The 11,465-nt window shown below is 35.5% G+C and overlaps 1 long non-coding RNA gene across 1 annotated transcript in view; it reads right to left on the bottom strand.

The window, feature by feature from the left end:
* Positions 1–241: 241 nt before the first annotated feature.
* The window catches only part of LOC108971285, a 16,199-nt gene continuing 4,975 nt past the window's right edge, over positions 242–11,465 (bottom strand). Inside the window, exon 2 of the long non-coding RNA XR_001993542.1 lies at positions 242–1,035. This is a non-coding gene — a long non-coding RNA (uncharacterized LOC108971285). The remainder of the gene's footprint in view (positions 1,036–11,465) is intronic.

Below are 11,465 nucleotides of genomic sequence, written 5' to 3'. Positions count from 1 at the left end.
ATTGAATTTGTGGAACAAACAAATTTTTACCAAGTTCAAAATATACACTTTTGAGGGACTTAACCGCCCATATATGAAGGTTTAAACTGCAGTAGCTGCTCTTGCACATACTCGTATAATATGCCACATAAACTTTTTGAATTCGTTGGCCGATATCCATTTTCCAGTTCGGTTTGTAATCTATCTCGACTTTCGTTACTCACCTAAACATTGCGATGGTTAAATATAGTGTACATTTTCGTTTACTTATAATATGTTTTATTGTTTGATATCAAAGATTCCGTGCTTAACAATTTCCACTAAAGACAAAGCTATGCCATTCGCAATATTGTGGTGAAAATGGAGAAATTCTGATTGTTACAAACTTGTGAAAGAAATTCAATAACCTAGAAAAATGTGCAGCCTAGCCTACAATTCTTTTGAGCTAAAATGATTAAACAATTTTTTGCGAATTATTCATAACTTTTAATTATTCTTAACTATTATCAATGTAATTAGTAGCCAAATACATTAAGTGGCAACTGTTGCTTCAAATTTCAGGTATCAATTTTATAGTAATGGGTGCTTTTTTATACATTTCTAATATAAAGCACTGGAATCCTTCAACTACGACTTAATAGACTTCGCACTCTTAGTCCGCCAAAACAAAAAAAAAAAATATTTTGAGCGCTTCGAAAGCGATTTCTCGTTCTCTACCGTAAATATGTGTTTGGCATTAGCTCCAAGCAGAAATCTTGTGTTGCTTTCTGTAGCTTTGTTTGCTTTAAGGATATGACGCCAGTCAATGTCCCTGCGCGATCATATTTCTCACTTGTCGGTGAGCCTGTAATGTTTACAATTGCTTGTCAGCAATGTCAGTTTGGTTTACCGTCTCCCTTTTATAACTTCATAGCTTTCCCGCATTTCGCAAAGTTTATCGCCACGGTCGTTCAGTCGTCATCCAAGTTGTATAAAATACTTGCAGTTTTAACTACTAAAATATAACTAGTGTGCTGGTGAATTAGATTGCCAAGTGAGGACTTGAGTCGGTGGAACCTGCAATGGAAAATATAATAAAATCAAAAGTTAGATTATTTGCAAATATTAAATTCAGTTCAGAAATTATGTTACTCAATTCTTCAGTTATTTACTTTTAACAAAGTATTTACAATACTAATCAGTTGTGGATCTGAAAATTCTTTCCGATTTTGCTGTTCCATAGAAAAAATTTTCCTTCATATATAGTTTTAGTTTTAGTTTTGATATTACTTCGTAAATTTTCTAAATATAATATAAATTAGCTTCCACGCTCTATCTTTCAGATAATGCAATACGAACTGAGCTACGTAGAGTTTTTGTTTTGAGTACTCCTGCTAATGCAACGTGCAAAATCCATTTTAAATGAATGAAGTGAAGTTATTGGCGCCGCAAAGACTGAATGGTGCCATTTCTGAGAGCTTATAGTCGCCAATGAGTCAACAGCCATCATCAGTGACATCACACTTATGTCTATATGTGAACGTGGGAGTGGCTTCTGTGTACGAATTACCCAGCCGGAAACGACTTTTCCTAAATCAGTAAAATATGAATTTTATTTCTAACTGTAATTCCTATTAAGTTTAAATAATCACAAAAAAGTTAAAGTGGTATCGTAAAAGGACCGTCATAATTTTTTGCACTACGAGTCTGCCTCATATTTGAAGTGATACAATCCACAAGCCATTGTTAAAACGCCACTAGATTCTCAAAGAGTGTGCTCGTTGGGGTAAGAGAAATCATTGGTTCATATATTTTCAAAAAATTAAGTCGGCCATAATGTTAAGCTGCAGAGTCAGAATTTGAAACCTTTTTATGCCTGAATATCAGAATATTAATGTGGGTGACCTTTGATTCCAATAAATGACCCCCACTTGCGATAAAGCCAATAAAACACACAATTTATTAAAGAAGCATTTTTGTGAGTACATTAGCTCCACTCTAGGGCTTGTCGTCTGGCTTCTAAAATCATACGCTAAAAAACCGCTAGACTATTTTATGTACGATTATGTGAAGTTGCTTGCCTCCGCAGATAAGACGATTGACGGAAGAGAATATTAAGCATATTATTGCTGACTTACGGCACCCATTGCTGTAAAAAGTGATCGAAAATTGGACTCCTCGACTGAAATGTGTTCGAGCCAGCCGCGGTGTTCATAGACGGTAATACTATGTACTGTAAAGCTACGAAATCTCAACGATTTATTGTTTATGAGAAAGAGGCGCGATTTTTGCCCGTTTCTACATTGTAAGTGAGGGATGTTTAGATAATGCACCGAATTTTGCTGAATTTTTTCGGGTAGTTCTTGAGGTTTAGGATTTCAGCCAAGGGACACTTGTGTGCCAAGTATATATACATTTTTATTGAACTTATCGCCTTCACGGCAGATAGACAGTTAATAGGTTTAGTTGTTGCCTACAAGAGTTGTTGCAACAGGTCGCATGAGCATAAAAATTAATTTGCTGGTTTGATATATAGTATTATCGCTTTTTAATGGAGAAAAACCATATCGATACTAATTTGCTGAAGTTCGCTATAACCGGAATTGTATCCATTTCAGGAAGGCTACGGAAAGCAGTAATGCAAAAATTTATTGCGACATTTGTACCAATTTCGACTAAATTTGAATTTTTCTGAAATCACTGACACTACTTTAATCGATCTATATGAAAAAGGTTAATTTGTCCGTCGATATACGCGAACTTGTTTCTCCGGTTTTGAGATGTCGCCCCGAAAATTTCCTCACGTCTTTTGCTCCCCAAGAAGCCGCTTATTTGTTGGAATCGGTATCGAATCACTTCAACACATAGCTTCTATACGAACTGAACGATTAAAATCAAGTTCTTGTATGGAAACTTCATTATTGGTAAAGAGTTTTTTAAGCTTCTGTGCAACTGAAATTTGCGTTTTTTTTTTATCATTAATAATTCTTTTATAATACTTTCCATACGGTTATTATCATATCGGAGTGGAAAGAATTTCTTTTGGGGAAATTATGCGAATTATTCTTCAACGAATATTTGATACAAATAAATCTTGACATCAATTGCCCCAAATCAAATGCTTATGTATTTTCGGCGCTTGATATGTGTTTTAGGCAAGTTTGCTATTTAATTAGAAACCTTGACCCAAAGCCTTAATATTATACCACAAAGTGACCGCTGGTATGCTCTTCACTTATATGTGGGGCAAATAAATATTGCTTTGGAACTCAAGCTCAATATTGCACACTTATGGACACTTATGCACGCGCGTCGCCTCATCTGATTCAAGTGTTATACCATCATTGCGTTGCCAAGGTGGCTTGATATGGCTTAGAGTGAGGAGGCTGCCGACTGGTCGTTAAATTTCTGACCTCGCTAAAAGCACACAAATAAAACATGCCTAGCCGAAGCAAAAGTGGAGTGAAAGCGCGTAGTGGAATATAAAAGTAGCTAAAGAAATTGTCAGACAATATACTCGTACACTCCCATGTTCTAGTAAGACCAAAAGCAATTCACATAGAGCATAGTAGGAGGCGCTTAGATTTATTGTTTAATTTAACTTTAGAAATAGGTTCGCTGAAACGTTTTTGAGCAACCTTGAACAAAGCTGTTAGCGCTATAAAAATCTACTTAATAAAGGGAGATTAATGTTTTACTGCTTCAGAGTGTTGCAATTCTTTGACTAAAGCTATCAAGTGTGCCTTGTTGCCGACACAACAAAGGAAATGTGAAACAAATCACGCATTTAATGTATCTTTTTATGTTCGCAGAGTTGTCCTTACTACTACATAAAGTTTAAGCTAACCATATTTTACAAAAAACGAGAGGTGATAACAGTGAGATCTGAACTTAGACAGACATATAAATGGAACAGTATTAATCTAAAGTTGTTTTCTCAGCCCATAAGCTGAATTCCGCCCATCTTCATTTTCCTAATACCATAAGTTGAAACCGGCGGATTTATCAAGAAACTCTTTGTGAAGACATGTGCTACGCACAGACGAAATATCTGTTTTAATCAATCAACCATTCGAAAATAACAAATATTAATAATACCGAAAAGAATCAAGCGAAAAGCCACAGTGCAGACGGCTTTGGCGCTTTGTCCGCTTGTGGTCGCCGAAAGTCGCTTTGGTGCTCGCTTCCACTATGGCAACTTTCAACGATTTCTATAAGTAGATACATACAGCCATTTGCGGTTAGAAGTAACGTAATCTTATGGCATCGTTTCGCTACTTTCCAATTTTACCATCGATCTGTCTATAATCGTTTGGAACCAGCCACAATTTATGGTCAATGACGGCGCTCAACTGCAACCATCATTCACATTATTGTCTCGGTTAGTTGAATAATTTATTTAATAAATTTCCATAAATTTCTCTTATGAAACATTATGAGCATAATTTCAATTTCAAGTTATGGCTTTGAAAATTTTCACATGTACTTATTTGTCATTGGTTATGTAATTTCGTTGGCCTATCACTTGTCACACATTATTAGTCATAACAACAATGTTATTAGAAAAAATGCCGGGTATAATAATGTTATCAATAAAAAATTGTTTATTGATTTTAAAGAATATAATGTGAGAGTGGCGACCATATGATATCACTATTTTCTTATGTGTGTCAGGCTAAGTAAATATGCTAATTTCTCGTAACGTCAAGAATAATTTCACTTGGACAGATAATTGCATAATGTCGCATATTTATAAAGCCTAAAGTCAACCAAAGACTTACAAGTATTATGCCATCTTATATCTACTTCAGCCAATTCGCCGCGTCCGTAAAAAGTATGGCAATCTATATGCTTCAACTTTAGTCTATCGCAAGCTGGAAAGTGTTTTTGTAAAACCAATTTTAATTTCGAAAGTAAGTCTTTGTTTCAAGGAAGTATCGGGTATTCTGCATTTCTCCCTGTCATCCCTCGCTTATATGGAAGACAGCTAAATTTTTTTTTTTTTTTCTAGGTCAAAAATTACCGCGATCTTTCAACCAGTGTGTTTACAGCAGCTGTTTATGTCAGTCGACCTCAGTAATGTTTGTCGAATTTTAAAATTTAAATCAACGTATTCAAACGGCTGTCAAATACCTCCGCTTTTTTGCTCTTTATTCAACGCTTTATAAAAAGTGTTTCAGTGATCGGATTTAGTTCAAATATGCCTCGTTTCGTTCGATAATCTCTTTCCATCTGTACGGCAACTTCAAAATACCAACTTCGTAGAATCCTCCTTATTTGCGAGGAACTCGGGCAGCCACATTACACTAGCCTCTTTTGAGTTCAACTTTACACCAACAAGGGCGTTCGCCGCAGACAGCAATAGGGGGCTATCACTTGGTGCTATGTCCGGCCTATATGGTGGATGCGATAGAACCTCCCATCCGAGCTCAAGAAGCTTCCGACGAGTCATCAACGAAGTGAGTGGTTATGTGTTGTCCTGGTGGACACCACACCCTTCTATTTATTATCATTCCAAAGAACATTCTTTCATATATTTTTCTTAAGATTATCTCTTTCAAATGTTGGCCGTGCCTACGACTCAGATGGTCCAATCGTTGAGTTCAATTTTCGCTAACTCGCTCGAGCATTTCGACTGGTAACTGCATATTTATTTTTATGTGAAATACCTTACTTACAATTTCAAAACAATTGTTAATACAAGCATACTTTTAAAGCAAGCATCAACACTCTTTCGAAACATTTTCTATAATTCCGTTAAAGCGCACTTACTATTATATATTATAGCATACATATATGTATCAAACATATAACGCTAGGAATTTAAGTTTCAAATACAAAAGTAACAGCAATGATATCATAATTCTGAGGGCATGTCCATTTGCAACTTACAAAAGCAAAATAGAATGGAATGAAATCAGCTGACTATGGCATTTGTGTAATTCATAGCACTGGAGCAGCCACAACAGACTGTTGCAAAATGCAAATGATAAAGTGTCAATCACTTGCGCATAGAAATCACAAATAATAAACTTGCTTGCGACATTGTTCTGAATCAATGTACAGAAAAACAAAAGTGAATCAAAGTTCTAAAATTACCTGCGACTCCACGCGTCAAGGCGAATGTTGACTGATAGTGACCCCTAATGATGCAACACATTTTAAAATATATGCGTTTACATAGAAACAAGTGCAACGATTTTTACTCTTTGTGATCAACCAGCTCATACGCAGCGCATGTACAGATGTATGTGTTTATATATTGCCTTACATATGCACACATTTATTTGTAGAATTTTTACACTCGTCAAAATGTCAGAATAACTGTTCAATTTATAAAAATGTTGGAACTGTTAACCAATGAAGCAATTGCCGTCAATCAATCCATTCCGTAAGGTATTTTTCTTCCACACCGCCAACGACTTTTCTTGTGCTTTATTTTGTTTCGAGCCATTAGTCGGGATAGATATATGTACATATATATAAGTTCATATAGTTTTTAAAAAAACTTGGGCTTTTTTGTACCTTCTGGTAAAATTTATTATATTTATCGAGTTAAAGTTGAAAGAAGGTTTCCTCTAGAGCTCTTCAAATTATTCTACTAATCTGAAAACAGATTATAGTTAAGCTCACACCTGGGGCAAGTGCTGACAAATATCTCTGAGGCCGAAACGAAGCGGTAGCAGAAACCAAACCTTGTAGGTAAGGTAAATTACGAAGGTAAGAAGATGCCAAAAGTTTTGCTGCTCGCAGATCGCCTGGCAAAAAATTGCCAATTGCTAAGGTCGATGACGGAAGCAAAGTAAGCGGAGAAGCATCGCTGGCTACTTCCGATAAAAAGTTAATTGATTGCGTGAAAGCGGTTTTATCTAATCTAAAGCTTGAACCACTAGCAGAAGCAGCCAAATGACAGGGGTCTGCTGAAGAGGCTAAGCTGTTTTCCGAATTCCGAAAACAAGGGTTATGAGCCTGCAAAATCACTTTGCTGATGTTGCCTGGAAACAAATTATCATTGGTGTACAGGATGAGAGAGATCCCGTAGAGCCAATGGAAGTAGGTGGAAGCTGTACTAACAAACACTCCAGAATCTAACATCCAATTACACGATATGCCTGAAACTATGTCCTCTATAGTTATATTCCTGATGACTGTTAAGCAGATAACTTACGCAGAGCAGACATAGTCCTACAATAAGACGGCGGAATGCAAGGAATTTATATGCCTCTGGTTGCTTGTAAATATTAGTTTATCAAAAAAGTCCTGCGGTATTTTTATTGAACTTTCAATTGCTCATAAAATTTTTTCTGATGACAATTTTCGACGACAGGCCTTCCGGAGCGTGGCGCATCTTCGACCACCTCTACACTAGAACCAAAACGTTGAAACCATCGTTGTGCGTTGGAAAATTAAACTGTATCGGGTCCATAAACTGCACAAATTTTATTGGCGGCTTGAGATGCCTTTGGCCTTTCTCGCAGTAGTACTGTAAAATATGCCGTATTTCCTCTTTATTTTGCTCCATGTTTGCGACGCTATAACTCACGAACGACTTAAAAGAAACGACAATCAATCAAACACGTGTTAGTGCGTGAAATGATCTTTCCGAGAAGGTATGGCTTGACCCGATGCGATGAATAAAACTATAACTACGCGCTCTCAGCGCCAACTTGCGACAATACCGCAAGACTTTTTTTGATTTTGCCCGAGAATTAAAGGGCATTGGAGTGAAAGTTTTCTTAAAATTATAGATAATTCGTTTCATATTTCGAAAAGCCAGTAATCTCACATATATCTAATTATGGCACTTTAAAATGAACAACATTAAGGTGTTTTGAATATTATTCTTTTAAACGTTACAAATATTAGAAGTACCAGATACCATGTATCAATATATTTTATGCCATATGTGGTTGTTCGATTCCTAAACACGATAGCGAAAGTTTGCTAAGCGCATTACTGTATTTTTCTTTGACTTAACTACTTGGGTATTATTAATCAACTTACACATTCATCGATTCTTATCAGAAGTCGCTCCATCATTTCCGAGCTAGAAAATTCAAAACATTCCATTATATACAACTGCTCATAAATGCATTAACAAGAAATAGATAACTCTATTTATTTATATTTAGTTAGTAGAGTTCTGATAAAAAAACAACGCATATAATAAATTGTGTCATTGTCCTATCATATTTCATTGCTTGCCGTTGCTCCTATCCCGATGACAATCTATACGCTATTTCAAGCCATTTTGCCTCACATTGCTATTTTACTATTTAGGTGAAATTTCGATTGCTATGGTAGTCGAGTGTTAAGTACCCAGTCATTAATGTGTTTTAGCCAAGAGGCTGTAAAAATGTAAGCATTATGAAAGCAAACCGCGTAAGTTGTGCATATACAAATCCGAACACTGTAACAATTTTTATAAAGCATTGAATAAAGAGAAAAAAGCGTAAGGGGGATATTTGTCAACCTAATATATACGAGTATGTAGTATTTTTTAACTGTTATTAATTTAGAGTGGAGCCACATTTCAGTCATTTTATTATCGATTGACTTTTCCAATTCGGCGTAAATCCCGTTCCCTCAAATTTACATTGGAATCTGCTATCTTTATTGATTGTCCAGTGATATCTCAATTAATGAAAAAAGTTTATGGCGTTGATTGCCTATCCCATAGCATAGTGCGCGAGCGATTTCAACCTTTTAAAAGTGGTCGTAAGGCCATAAATGGCGATCAACATGTGGACCAATCAAAATAAGTAATCACCGGAAATTCTATCAAAGCTATACGTGAATTCATCAAAAATCAGCCGGAAATCATTGAAATTCATTTACCGCATTTTGACCGAAAATTTGGGCCTATGAAAAGTGTACGCAGGGTTTGCTCCACACAAATTGACTGACGACCAAAAATTGCTCAGAATCCAACATTCGAAGGATTGATTATTTGATATAGCACCGTTTAATTTCTTCCTATTCAATAAAATGAATTTTCCCATGAAAGGAAAGCGTTATACAGACGTAAAGACCATTCAAAGGCTTGCACCGGCATACTGGCGCCCATACTGGCCTACTCGTTCGACTTGCTTTTGGTCCGTACAAAAAGCTGTATTGAAGCGGAAGAAGACTCTTTTGATTAAAATAAATTGATTTTGCCTAACAAACCATAAAACCAACTTTGTATTAATATAACTTACATATTGGTCGATATATGCAGTATAAAGTAACCTTGAAGTTCGAAAATCGTTGTATTTGGATATGGGAACTAAGAGAAGTACTGACCAACCTCAACACATTTTCGACGCACAGACATAGGTTTGTCCGGAACTGATTGTCCTCAATTTCTACTATATATCTCACTCAATAACCGATATAGGTACTGGGATAAACATATTAGGTAACAAGGGACTTGAACACTTTTTATAGGACTTGGACAATTTTTCGACATGAAATGGTTAGAATGCGCTAAGTCATTAATGAAGCAAAGTGTTAACTCATTATATTAATTTATTCTTGATTTGTACACTGGAAAGGAAAGAATCAGATGGAATTTCAAATTATGTTATATGGATAGTAGACGTGGTTGCAATCATATTTCAAGTCAAGTTTACAATAACAGTTATACCAGTTGAACATATTATTTACAATAATTTAACTAAATATAGTAAGTAGTAATATGTAAGCACTGCTACACAATAGCGTTATTATGAAAGCTTGGGCGAACTGGCATGAGACTAGGCGACTGGTGAGACCCGTTGCTAGGGCAACATTAGCAAAATCTAAATAATTACCATAGTAAAGCAATATACCGGTTGATTTCATAATTTAATCCATGTTAAAGCGAATTGTTTCTAGGTTCGATTTAGTAAAAATGCGTTTCATTTATTGTCTTCTCCCTGATATCTCTTTGGTGGCGCTCTTAGTCTGTGATCCGTGTGACAAACTAATGCTAAGGCATTTATATATACCTGTTCGTGTTCGTGTAAGTGTTTTTGCTTTTTAGCACCAATGATTCTGTTGTTATGATAGCACCTAACGGGTTGATTCTTAGCGTCAAAATTCATTATTGTCTTTGTCTTCGCACTCTGTGGTGGTTCGTATAACAGATGGGAAAAATCGGCCACTCTCACGCTCACAAAAGCCATTAATCGATGAAATATAATAATTTAAGATAATTATTTAATAATTGGTAGACTTCCTAAGGACACGCACATTTTTGGGAAACGCCGATATCGGAAAAATATAACATATAGCAATGCAAACCGATCCATCAAAATCATTTTTTTTTTTATTATTTTTTTTTTTTTGGTGTTATAGAAATTCAAGAAGGCTGTGTTTTTTAGCACAAAACCTCTGTCCTATTAAAATCATCCTTTAGAAGATAGTTCCATAAAGAAAATATCTATGACGCCTCGGATACTTTGGTGACTAGTTGTTAAGTTAACTGTGTCATTATTCTGATGCTTGACAGAGTTATTACTTATATTGCGGTGTTGTTTACCGAGGAAATTTGTTTTAGTGATAACTGTTAGTATTGGCCATTAGTTTGTTGTACCTTATTTGCAAACACATGTACATACAAAAAAAAAAATATCGGTAAATTTAATATTATGTAGAATAGATAAAAGATGACTTTTTCAGCCGAATTACGATTCGTCTTATATAATATATTTATTAATTCGATTTTACGATAAAAGGAAATATGTATATTTTGTTTGATCGGTCATTTCGCATGTCAACTATGGCATATAATAGTTGTCCAATCTGAACAATTTCTTCGGAGAGCGATCCGTTGCTTTGGATAAAATTCTAAGCCAAATTTTATAAGATACCTTGACAAATAAAAGAGTTTTCCATATAAGGACTTCATTTTGATCGGCCAATTTATCTAACAGCTATAAACTATAGTAGTCGATTTCGACAAATGATATGCTAAAAATTTAAGACTGATATCCGAGTTACTATTTCGGGTAAATACAGACGAACAGATAAACGGACATAGCTTAATAAGCTTAAGCGGGTCATCGCATGTGAAGTACACTTTTTTGAGATTTGTTGTGGGAACCGCTAAAGAGAATAAGCTTTAAGTTTATGATAACTTTTTAAAATATATAGTATTTTGACCGTATTAATATAAATCTCAAGCTAAAAATATTACATACAACATGAGTTACAACCTTCTTCTGAACATTCTCGTCTCAAAAAAATGGGCTCGCAATTGGCACCACCTTGCGAAAAGAAGGAACGACTGACGCGCTGTTGTTAGGGGGTCAGTAGAGTAACCTTTTTTCAATTTTTTTTTTTTCTCATTTTCTATTCATTTATACCCTTAGAATTAATGCAAACACCCAATTTACCATTGGAAGGTTTCGAAAAAGGCTCAAAAATAATAATAACGCTCGTCGTTCGGAGCGCTCGGATTGCACACCTTAAACTTTAAACGCGTTTTTCTCAAAACACACTTTCTTAAACTGGGGCACATGATTCCGGTCGAACTACTCAAC

Source organism: Bactrocera latifrons, unplaced genomic scaffold, assembly GCF_001853355.1.
Source record: "Bactrocera latifrons isolate USDA-ARS-PBARC rearing strain unplaced genomic scaffold, ASM185335v1 scaffold_337, whole genome shotgun sequence".
In the NCBI taxonomy this organism is placed as follows: domain Eukaryota; kingdom Metazoa; phylum Arthropoda; class Insecta; order Diptera; family Tephritidae; genus Bactrocera; species Bactrocera latifrons.
Note: the sequence above shows the minus strand (reverse complement) of the source record. Positions and strands in the feature narration are given on the sequence as shown.